Source organism: Melanotaenia boesemani, chromosome 6 (assembly GCF_017639745.1).
Source record: "Melanotaenia boesemani isolate fMelBoe1 chromosome 6, fMelBoe1.pri, whole genome shotgun sequence".
NCBI classification, from domain to species: Eukaryota; Metazoa; Chordata; class Actinopteri; order Atheriniformes; family Melanotaeniidae; genus Melanotaenia; species Melanotaenia boesemani.
The window spans coordinates 26,327,077-26,339,545 of record NC_055687.1 but is presented as its reverse complement, the minus strand read 5'-3'; the positions used below and the strand labels follow the sequence as shown (position 1 = coordinate 26,339,545).

At 40.8% G+C, this 12,469-nt stretch overlaps 1 protein-coding gene across 3 annotated transcripts in view; it reads right to left on the bottom strand.

The window, feature by feature from the left end:
- LOC121642412 (growth factor receptor-bound protein 10-like) overlaps window positions 1-12,469 on the bottom strand; it is a 65,882-nt gene extending 53,413 nt beyond the window's left edge. For all 3 annotated transcript variants that reach the window (XM_041989145.1, XM_041989148.1, XM_041989147.1), the window contains exon 1: window positions 12,281-12,469. The gene's annotated coding sequence lies outside the window, so the exon portion shown is untranslated. The remainder of the gene's footprint in view (window positions 1-12,280) is intronic.

Below are 12,469 nucleotides of genomic sequence, written 5' to 3'. Positions count from 1 at the left end.
GTGTGTGTGTGTGATTCTGAAAGTTACCTTGAGCTGCAGCTAGCTATTTCCACAACTCTGTCACTTGAACTGAAGAGGAATGAAGGCCATCTGTGCACTTCCACAGCAGTCAACACAATGGCCACATAAGATGTGAGGAAAGCTTGTAAGGCAATGATAGATGCCACAGTGGTTATCTCATGTTAAGTCTATAACGGCATCCATCATTATGCTTATGCACAAAATAATAATAATAATGGATTAGATGTATATTGCACTTTTCAAGGCACCCAAGCACTTTTCAGTAAATCCATTATTCATTCACTCATCATTCAAACTTGGTGATGGTAAGCTACTTGTGTAGCCTCAGCTGCCCTGGGGCAGAGTGACGGAAATGTGGCAGCCAATCCCTGCCAATGGCCTCTCCAAACACCATCGAACAGTAATACACATTTGTTCACCTGCGACGCCGACGCTGAAAGAAATGAGGGTGAAGTGTCTGGTCCAAGGACACACACCTACCACTAGTGTGAATATTTCCACAAGTTCTAAAGCCCTACAGCCCTTCTTTTCACAGCTCCTCTAGGGAGATCACCAAGTTTCCAAGCCAGATGAAAGATTTAATTACCTGGTAGCTGGTAGTTTTACTTAGAGGACATCTGGGATGGACAGCTGCCCAAACCACCTCAACTGACTTACCCATTCTGAAAGTCTCTGTCAGTAAAAGTAAGCCTGGACATCCTTTGGGGGACGTTGATGTCAGCCTCTTACATCTGCAATATTATTTCAGTCAATAACGTTTGTGACCACAATTGAGGGTAGGAAAAGTAGGTTTAACAGTAAATCAACCACTTAATCTTCTGGCGTGGTACTTTCAACATTCTGCTACATCAGCACAGCATCCACATCATTGCAAACGTCTCAATCTGCCAGTAAATCTTTTGCTTCTGTTCCCTCACTTTTGTAAGCAACAACAAATAACACTTTTCCACCCCCCCCCCCCCCAAAAAAAAAATCACCCCCATCCAGCTTTTCCATTCCAGCTTAGATTTACATTGCATTTACAAGTTCCTTATGGCTTATAAGGCAGATTTAAAAAGTTACTTTTGGGAGAATTTTCATGGAGCAAAGCTTCACAATTTATTTTAAAAGAACATTTGATAAAACAGAGATGCATGATAGTTACAAGGCAGGATTTTGGTGTGTCGGTTAGAAGGTTCCTGGTTTGCCTATCAGCTGGAACCTTTTCTGTGAATATGAACAATCTTTAAACATTGCCGCCATTGCTTAAATTGAAAGGAGTTTTTCTTTTCATACTTTAGAAATTAGGCTTGCAAATAATGACCAAACCATGAATGCATTCTAAACAAAGGGTTTGGCACCACAGTCAGCAGATCCACTGAACACTGAAAAGACTGTAACGAGTGGGCATGTGCATGCCAGCTACTGTGTCAATCCATGTGTGTGGCCTTGTCGGCTGGCATGCAAGGACAACTTGTCATTTACACATTATTTACAGACACACAGTTCACAACAAAAACAAAGCAAATTAACATCAGCTCGAACCCTCCAAGCAGCCCCTCATTAAGCACCACAAACTCGCTGACAGTCTTTGGCTGAACTGTATGCTGATTATTTTTCAGGAGTCAGGAGGTTGTGCAAGAAGGACAGAAGTTAGCTAACGATTAGAAGCTAAATAAACTAGCTGTGTCTCATTGAAGCTTAAATCCTTATCAAAACAGCAACCCTTATTTTGTGTGGATTAAAGGTTAAACATTTAATCCCACATAATTAAAGCTTTGCATTGTCTTTTGACATCACAGGTGCATACTGGGAGTTCTGTTTCAACAGGGATAATATAGCATTCAGTGTAGCATTTAAATACTTTATCACTCAGTTTCAAAGTGTTCATATGTGCCATAGGGACTCTTGATGGTTCTATTGACCAAACATACATGCACAAATACTTAATTGCTCCGCTAACACAATCAAAGCCATTCCTGTGCAGGGACTTAACCCTCACACAGCCCTTTGATTCAATAACTTCCACTTGAACAGTGCACTGAAAGCTAAGCATCTATGACCTTGGCAGTGCAATTATCGTCATACAAGAAATAGGGTGCAGTGCCTGTACCCACCAGTGAGGTTACGACATTTGAAGTAATTAAAGTGATTTCTGTTCAAACTTGCATGAGGGAGAATGTTAGATGGTGGACTTCAAACACAAGGGTCTTATAATGCTAATCTTGTGTCACCAATCAGTGTGGAATCTGACAAATACATAGATGTCTGTTGTAGTGTGTGTGCATATATATATATATATATATATATATATATATATAGAGAGAGAGAGAGAGAGAGAGAGAGAGAGTAGGAGTGGGACTTTGTAATTAATTAATCGTAATTAATGTGTTCGAAATTAACGCGTTAAAATATTAACGCATTTAATCGCAGATTGCAAACAATGCAGAACATTTGTTAGTGCATGGTTTCCGGTACGATTACAGCAAACACGTCAGAGCTTGGGCGCTATCTTTAGCAAGTTTTCAGACCCCTCTAGCAACTATAATTTTTAAAAAGTGACAAGCGATAAATCTAGAGACTTTTTCTGGTGATATTGGAGACTTTTGGATTACATTACCAAAAGCGATGCAAAGCGTTGATGCCACGGTGTAAAGAACTGGACTCAGCAGCAGTCAGTGGATACACATCGCGCTTAACCCACTGCCGATCTGATGGAAGAGTCTGGGTATGGCAGTTGCCAGGAAAACGGTACTTGTCTGACTGCATTGTGCAAAGTTTAAAGTTTGGTGGAGTGGGGATTATGGTTTGGGGTTGTTTTCAGGAGTTGTGCTTGGCTCCTTAGTTAGCTCCTTGGCTCCAATAAAAGGAACTCTGAATGCTTTACCATGAGATTTTGGACAATTCCATGCTCCCAACTTTGTGGGCACAGTTTGGGAATAGTCCTTTCCTATTCCAATATGTCTGTGTACCAGTGCACAAAGCAAGGTCCATAAAGACATAGATGAGCGGGTTTGATGTGAATGAAATTGATTGGCCTGAATTCAACCCGAAAAAACACTTTTGGGATGATTTAGAGCGGAGGCTGAGAGGTGGGCCTTCCCATCCAACATCAGTGTCTGACCTCACAAATGCGGTTCTGGAGGAATGGTAAAAAATTCCTATAAACATACTCCTAAACCTTCTGGAAAGCCTTCCCAGAAGAGTTGAAGCTGTTATAGTTGCTGCAAAGGGTGGGCCAATGTCATATTGAACTCATTTGATTAAGAATGGGATGTCTATTAAGTTCATACGAAAGTCAAGGCAGGTGAGCCAATACTTTTGGCAATATACATATATATATATATACACACACATACATACATACATACATATATACATACACACATATATATACATATATACATACATATTAGGGCTGTCAAATGATTAAAATTTTTAATCAGATTAATTGCAGCTTACAAGTTAATCATGATTAATCACCATTCGCGACTATGCCTGAAATTGGCCCATTTTTACGGTATCATCTGTTTATAAATCAGAATCAAACAAAGCGAGCGCACATGAGGGAGCACCTTCCCACGCCCACATGGTGGTTATAAAAGGTCAGGTGAATGCCTATAATAAATATTCATCACATCATTTACATGATGGCTCGGGCAGGAAAAAAAGGGAAAAGATGAATTTTTCGGGGTATGAGGTAGAGATCCTGATGGACCACAATGAAAAACCAAAAAAATGTTTAATTGGTGGGCACAGCGTGGGCATAACTTGTGTCAGAAAGGCAGAATAGTGGCAGCAAGTGGCAGATGCTGTCATCGCAGTGTCAGAAGGCAAGACACGCCAGATGCATCAGATGTTTGTGGCTGCCATGTGGGACATCGAAGTTCGAATCCCACAGGGCTGAACACTAACACCTTCCACTCGGGGCCTTGGGCAAGACACTACAGCCCACAGTAAATCATTTTGGAGAAAAGTGTCTGCTAAATGACAGTAATTATGCTGGTAATGTAGTCTTTTGTTTTAATGTATAAAATAAATATGTACAGATACATCTGAGATTGGTGCCAGTTTATTTTAGTGTTAAATAATATTTCTTTGTAGTTCCTGGGTGTTCCAACTGGGTCGGCTGTGCTGCAGCTGTGATTGGAGAAGGTGAGACTAGAGACTCCACACAGCACCGCAGCAGCTGTGTCGTCAGAGGAAGTCCTGCAGGTGCAGAGGGACATGATCACTGCTATTAACAAAGTGGCCAAGGAGTTGCGGGAAATGGAGACTGTCTTGACGGAAATTGGGACAACAATTAAAAAAGGATTGTGTAAGAATAAATAAATAAATAAAGGAAATCCACCTCTTGTGTTTCATAAGCGTTGCATCACTTCTAGACATTCGAGCCTCCAGTCTGCGTCCCACTCTGCTGAATTTCAGAATGAATGATCAAAGCTTACTCTTCACATTTTCTTTTACTGACTGGTTGGCAGGAGACTCTCCACCTCATCATTTCCTTGATTTTATTCTGCAGCGTTGGTGTTGCAGTTTCCCGTTTTCCCAGACTTTGTGCATACACCAATGTTCCTACCTTCCGTGAAGATAGGAACATTCTCCGGCCAAGTATGGCTTTTATAAATCCCAATAGTTGACTATATTTAGGGTATGCTGGATTTTTGTACCTGCACCAGCTTTATGCATGTGGCCCTTGATGTCCAATGGTCAGTATATGCAGCATGTACTGTACTTCTACATTGTTCTAAATAATTTCTACCATGTTCTAGATCATAATTCAAAATTCATATATCATAGTCTCATCAACCATCTCCATGGTGAACATTTCTGTCATAAAACCAGGCCATGTGACGACTGAAGGTAAACAGCCAACATTGATGAAGAAAGTCTGATCAAAAAAGATGATTTGGCTAAAAATGCGTTTTTTTTTCATCTTTGAAGTGTGTTTGTGCAGCTGTGATAAAGGTCTTACAGCAGCATCACCCAAAGTAAACACAGCTGTGCTGCACAAACACAGAGACTACCAGAAAACCAGTAGAGCAGATAGAATGGTGCAAAATGCAGGATAAGTTAGAAAAAGAAATGCAGGTGTGACTCCATGTTCCCTCTCCACATCCCACCGTTATAACAGAGAAATGACAGATGTATGTATATTGCCTTGTTCTGGAGGGCAATGACTGTTAGCAGGAATTGTCTCTGGTAACTTTCTGTCTTGCGCTGGACTTGACAAAGCCTCGCACTGAACACACAGTTGTTTCCTTACTGTGTTATGTAGATGATTATTTTCAGCAGGTTGTGCAGCATTCTTTTCTGGGCAATTGGCTCCAGCAGCTCCAGAGTTCTCTCCAGCACAGAACCAGCCTTCTATGATCAGTTTGTTCAGTCTCTTTAAGCTATGATGCTGCTGCCCGGCAGATGGCTGCAAAGCTGATTGCAGTTTCCGCTAGAGACTTATAGACGATATGCAACATCTTGGTGTAGACATTGAATGATCTTAGCTGGTGATCCAGGGCTTGTTATTGGGGAAGCACCTCACTACTTTTGCTGGGACGATGCTGTACACACAGAAGATGATATAATATATCAAATATTCAGTTATGGCATTGATGTCATCTCCTTGTGGTTCACTGAGGATACTGAATCGGACAGCATGCATGTCCAAAACAGCCAGTGAGTTGAAATCCAATCTTTGGCATATGATGCGGTACCATAAAGCAAAACACAGGGGTCACTTAAAGGTCAAGGCTTGATCACAGAGTTTTTAAGTACAGTTTCTCAGCTTTAAGCCACCAACTAAAACAAGCATATCTGTCATGTGTTCTTACCCTTAGATACATGTTATAAAGTACTCTGAACTACTGTTTGGTGCAAAGGCACAAACAGTCAGGACTGGTCCCCACACCCGAAGGGTACCCTCTCGTCCTGTTGGTTTGGATTGTTTGTATTAACTGGCAAGCTGTCAGGTTAGTGCTCTTCTCCCGTTTGCCTGTCTCACCCCGCTAGCTGTCTGTGTATTTACCTTTTGTTTCTCACCCTTTCCTAATAGGGAGTTCATTCTAATTAGTTCTATTATTTATAGCAGGGCATCTATAAACAGTGTGACATAAAAAATTGTGCAATATGCAATAAGGAAGCAGGGTAGGTCAATTTACTTTTAACTCAGATGCTGTATGAGATCTGTTACAGTTCACAAAAGCACATTTCAACAGGAATAAAAAGTTGTTTGACTAAAACTGCAACCATCATTCTCAATGAAATTCTGGGCATGTAATATTGGAAGAGAACGTTTATGCAATAAATCTGCCATTCTTCTACTTTCAAAGCGATTACTGAACCAAGACAAAGTATTGCTTTAGAAGCTGGATTACAGCATCTGTATTATGTCAATGGACCATAAGTAAAAGTATTTAACCACAGAAGAAAGAGTCTACAAGCTGAACCTTCAGGCAACAATACCACACGAAAGTCTAATTCACCTTCAAACAGGCATGCTCAGATAACAGATTTGACCAAATAACCTCATTATAAATTCCTTTGGATCTTATTAAACATCCACCAACAGACATGCATTGCTGGATTGAATAAATAAAAATCTGAAACTAAAACTACACAGTGCTCAGCTGTGTTAACTGCTCTCTGTGCAGTTGTAAAATGTGTTCACCTCAGTCAGCTCAACTTCAGATGACTGAACTGGACACAGCTTAATGCGAAGCTGTTCAGCTCTGCTCAGTCATCTCTGGAACGCAGAGAGCACATTCCTTCCATATAGGCTACTGAGTGAAAAAAAACACAGGCAACCCAAGTGAACTCCAACTTCATGAAACAGCCTGTGCTGATTAATGGGCCGTACAAACTCAGATTGGCTGGCTTTGAGAAATTAAGAATGGCAGATTATGTGAAGGTGTGTGTGCATAACTAACACACAAACTCAGCTTGTAAGCTTCCTTCCTGGGTATCATAGAGTCACTTTTTAGATACTTTTTTTGCTTCCAGGGGTCAATAGTGTCCTGACTTTGTTAAAGGAGATAAACGTGTTTCCACTCTTGATCTACCTGGACTAGATGTCTGCACAGGACAGCTTTTTCTATCTAGAAATGGCACGGCTCCAACTTAGTTTCAGGGGAAATGAAGAACCTGCTGGAGTGAACATACTGACCATAAGAGAGAAGGGTGGGGGCTGTGAGCTGGCAATCTCCCACCTCCCTCTCTGATTCCCACTACTCTTCAGCTCCAGATTCAGGTCGAAAAATATACCTACGTTTAAATACCAACGAGCTGGGAAATGTTTAAACCACTACAATTTACTGAGGGCGGTGAATGGTATTACACTAACAACTCTGACCACAGTTAAAAAATGTTGCTGTTGTTATGTATGCAATCATCAAAAAAGCTATAATTCCAATATTTAAATTTAAAGATGTAATTTCATTTAAGATTGAAAATGAGGCTTTCAGTATCAACTGTTGCTTCTAGAGCAATGAAACCTGAAAGTGAGAGTTGAACAGAGCATCTCTGTGTTCTGTTTTAATCAGCAGATTAGATGGTAGTCACTCCTCACTGGATGTGCTTGTTGCACATGTTGATTAGTCATTAATTGGCAGCTTTCATTATTTGGAAGCAGCAGCGTAAAGTGGGGCTATAAGAGAGGGCCTGATGTCATGCAGGGGGAGCCTGAATAGCACCAGTCTATGAGAGAAAGGCCTTTTGGAAATGTGGACAGTGCCTAATTGGATGAGGATTTCATTCGGCTGCCTGGAAGAACCGGTCTTACGCAATGGCACAGATGAATGGAAGAGGCTTGGGAGCAGTGATGCTTGTGTACAAGTTGGTTTTAATGGTGGTTCCTGGGAGCGACACCGGATGGATTTGTCTTCTTAGGAAATCATCTTTTACTACAACATATGAAGCAGCACAAAGTGCATGCAGTGCCGTAAAATACAAAAAGAAAAATTGTTGCTCTGTCAATAACCTTACGCTGATAAAAACATAATTGAGTCTATGAAAGTTTCATGGCCTCATCATCCACACTAAAACAAAACATCAAACCCAAATAAACCTGACCTTGAAACTACATTTTAGAAAAATAACACAGGCCCTTAATCTATGTTGTCACTAGAGGGAAAATAAGTAAAGGATTTTTTTTTTTTTTTACTTACTTTTAGGAACAGTAACAAATGTAGTCGACTGAGGAGAAAGAAAAAAAATCGCATTAACAAGGACTTGGTTGGTTTAATTCCTGTTGGTAAATAACAAAGTACACCACATTAGGCCCTAATTGCCTCTAAGTCTGGGAATAATACAAGAAAACCAAAGGGGAGAATATCAAGTCAGGTGCAGCAAAATACATGCATACATGGTCAAAGATGCAAATCTTAGAATTGAGGCAGAGCTCTAACTCAGGAAAAATATCTGCATTGTTCTCAAAATTTATATTGAGAAATATTTCTCAGGAAAAAAAAGTGCATTTTTGTTTTTAAATTGCATAGTACGTTTGCTAAAGTCAACTACCCGTGGTTTGTTTTGATTTGACACTGCAGATTGCATAGGCTGAGTGAGACAAAGATCAGCAGGAGGGAGGCAAACACAGATAAAAAATGATGAAACTATGAGAGGCAGCCAGGTAGACAGATGAACAAGGGGGCAAAGATAAATGCAGTGACGGGAACAGGGTGGAGAGAACAGTAGACTTATGTACTAAAGAGATAATTTCATCATCACCCTGCATCCACACCACATTACCTGTATCCACCCCAGCTTGTGGTCCCTCAGGTGTTTAGTTACCGTTAGAATAAAGGCAACATTCTTGCCTCTCACGCGGGCTTTCAGCCACATTTGGACCAACACCGCACTAAGAAACTCAATCCACTGTACTTAGACAAGCAAGCATTGCATCACATTGGGTCACAAGTGGAAAGTGGTGAGAATCGGGTTTGTGCAGGTCCATATTTGCAGTATGGAGGGGGAGGAGGAGGGAAGGATAATACCGCAAAGTTTTTTCCTATTGCAAGGATTTAGCTAATTGGAAACAAGTTTTCATTAAACACGAGTTGGTAGCTATAGATGCCGAACACACAAAACATTAATTAAGCCATATATCACAAGAAATATTAACTTATACTAACCCAAGTATAAATATATAAATGACACCCACTTATGCAACTGGGAGCCATACTTAACCTTTAGCCAGAAAACAAATAACAGTCCTAGACATGACTGGATTATTTTTTTTCCACTACTGACAGCCAAGCTGAACATTCTGGTACCGAGGACGATATCTCCCTGCTGTTAGATTCAGCCAGAGTCAGTGACATGAACCGTGCTGTGGTCCCTCAGTAGAGTTGGGTTAATAGTGTCATGACATCAGTGAGGGGGTATTAACAGTATATAAGCCTAGACTAACCAGTGCTGAATGACTGCTAGCTGACGCAAGACCTGATGGAATGCTGCCTGGAGCATGACCACAAGCTCTTAAATCGCCCGTGCCAGCTACAGTAAGAGAGATCTTGGCCACATTTCCCTTTGGATAACAGCTGAAACTATACAAATGTTGGCAATGGGTATGCCAATAAATGGATATCCATCTTCATATATACACTTCTTCATCAAGAATAGTATTTTTAAAGTTTTGAGATATGCAACAAATCTCTGGCGTGATGACTCCCAGGCATGAAGTATTTCAGTCAAAAACCAAAGGTTTGACTGTCTAAATCCTAGAGTGGGTTGAGTATAGCTTACTGCATAATTCTTTGCAATATGTGCAGTCAGCAGTCTTCTGGCAGTTCATAGTCTTGCAGAGTTCATGCCCCATCATGCCTGTGCTTACTTAGCAAGGACTTGAAATAGCACTGAAAGAAACCACAGCTTGATCTGTTGCCATGTGCACAGTAATATGACCACAGCATTAATGAGTGTGAAAAAGTATAAAAATAATAGAAATGGGGGGAAAGGAGAAGCCTTCCTTGTCAAATGGGAAGCTGTCAACAAAATCACATCCTTGGGAAGGTACCACCACAGCATGATGTTGCTGCTGTAGAAGCAGCAACATCATAAAACTACTGTAAGTCCTCAGAGTCAAATCCAAAACATCTAAATGTCCACTCAAATGTCACTCCAGAAAGGCTGCTGATTGTGCTTTGTGTTTGTTTTCAAAGATAAGTTGGGATTAAGTTTAATGTTCCAACATTTAGACAGAGGAATGAAAAACAACATACAGAGAATTGCCCAAAATCTTATTTTATTTTTTATTTATTTTATTTTGCCTTCGAATTAACGGTTTAAATACAAATACTTAACTGTATACCAGTCCACCACACTACACTGCCATGTTAATCCAGTAGTTCAGAATGCACCAATCAGATGCTGGCATTTTGTAGTTAGTGTTAGTAAATGTCTCTACTTCCTACACACTGGACCTCTGGATTTAAAAGGAACATTTAAAAGTATGTGAACCTTAAAACTATGTGATTCTAACTCTTTATGAAGCACAATAACATACATTGTGCTCATTCCAAGGCTTAAATCTGCCTTGGTGTGCCATAACTGAGATACCAACTTGACACCACCTCATTTTTCTTTATTGTAACACATCACACAAGTTACAAAGTTACAAAACAAACAAAGACACATTTGTCCATTAAAAATACCCCAAGCAGATGCAGCAAAGAGATCGAAGACAACAATAACAGAAGAAAAAGATCAAGACACAGGACAAGAAAAAAATACTAGACTGGATTTTATTGCACAAAGAAAAGAAAAGAAAACAAATGCCAGAAAAAAGCAGAGTTTGCTTTATTGTTGCTATTGGTAAATAATGTCTTATAGTGTATTTGACTGCCTCCTCATTACAACCATAAATTCATTTGTATGGCTGTGAATGTTCAGGGCTCAGATGGAGACTTGTTTTTACGACGTGATATTACAGCCAACAACTGTAGGGGGAGCCCAAGAGCTGCCAGAACAGCTATTTTTTTTAGTGTTTCTTTAATGAGTTTAATTGATTAAACCAGAAAGATTTTAATAACAAAATCAGAGGTAGCAACTTTGTTTATGCCAATACTGGGAAAAATATTGTAAATTTGGGTGGTCATGCAACTTTATTCAGAGAGCACATGCAGCCAATAAAGAAATGGATTTGGAAGAGTGTCTAAATGACAGAGCAGATTATGGCTGCGCTGTCAAAAGAGTTGCTTTGTCAAGATGTTTGCACACAGATTAGATCAAGATCAGGCTTTCACAAGCACTTTTGTTTTACCTGCAAAGTAAAATAGCAGTGTGTAATACAAATTAGATCATGACAGTGCAGTTGCAGCATGCTTACAGTGAATGTTAAGTGGCAACAGTCAAATTTGTCCAGAATGAGGAGGGGTTCTTAGGCGTTTTCATGTCCAAAACTCCTACTAAATGACTTACATGTAAATTCTGCTTCATACTGATCAAATATTTTATAGTTATTAGGTATTAAAGCCACATTCTTCTTCTTTAATTGGACTGTGCTGGCTCTAATTCTGTTTCAATTTAGCATTTCCTCGCTTGATGCGACCGCCTGAAAACAACCCAAAGACCTCTTCGGGAGTCCCCGGTGCCTACTTTGGGAACCACTGCAGTGGGTCTACATGAGTATCCCTGAGAAAACGCCCCCACCCTTCCCAACCCTAAAGCAAATGCTGCTAAAAGGATAAAGCGATAATGCGAGACTGGTGAAACTCTCACAGAAATGAGAAGAGGGAGGGGGGGGGCGCAAGCAACATGGCAAGCTAGAGTCCCGCAGGACAGAAGCAGCCCGGCCGATGGGTCATTGTGTACCGCCGTTATAACAACTTTAAAGTCGGGATTTAAATACCGTACAAAAAAAAGGGGGGTCGGGTCACAGCAGATTTTGTGAAAAGTGAAGGAAAGCGCATAAAGATTTAGCAGGTTGTCGGCACGCTACGAGACCTCGGAACAGACTGAGGTGTCTCCAGTGGAAGCTTTCCACTCGTGGGTATGCAGTAAGGTAGATATGCATCCAACAGCCCGGTCCGAAGGATAAACTTGTTTTGAGAGTTCAACTGTCTGCTGTTGGACGGCATCAGAGGAGGAGGCAGGTCTAGCTGAGCGGTTACGCACAGTGCGCACATGTGTTCCGAACGGCATGTGTCATTTACAGCTCATTAAACTTTTACTTCTCACTCTACCGACTTTTTTTAAAAAAGAAAATCCAAGCACCACAAACACACACGCACACACCCGCGTTCAACAAACATGAGAACAGAGTCTTTATCCGCTAACATGCACTCACCTCACAGCCAGATCAGTACAGGCAGGCTAAGACCCTCAGAGACAAAAACGTAGCAGTCTGAAGATGAAGGGACACTGGACAGCGCTGGATCAGGCCACGTTGGTCAACATTCCCAGACTGGACAGATAGACAGCGGCAGGAAGAGGAGGAGAAAGAAGCGAAAACAGTGGCAGCAAAGACTGCAGGGCA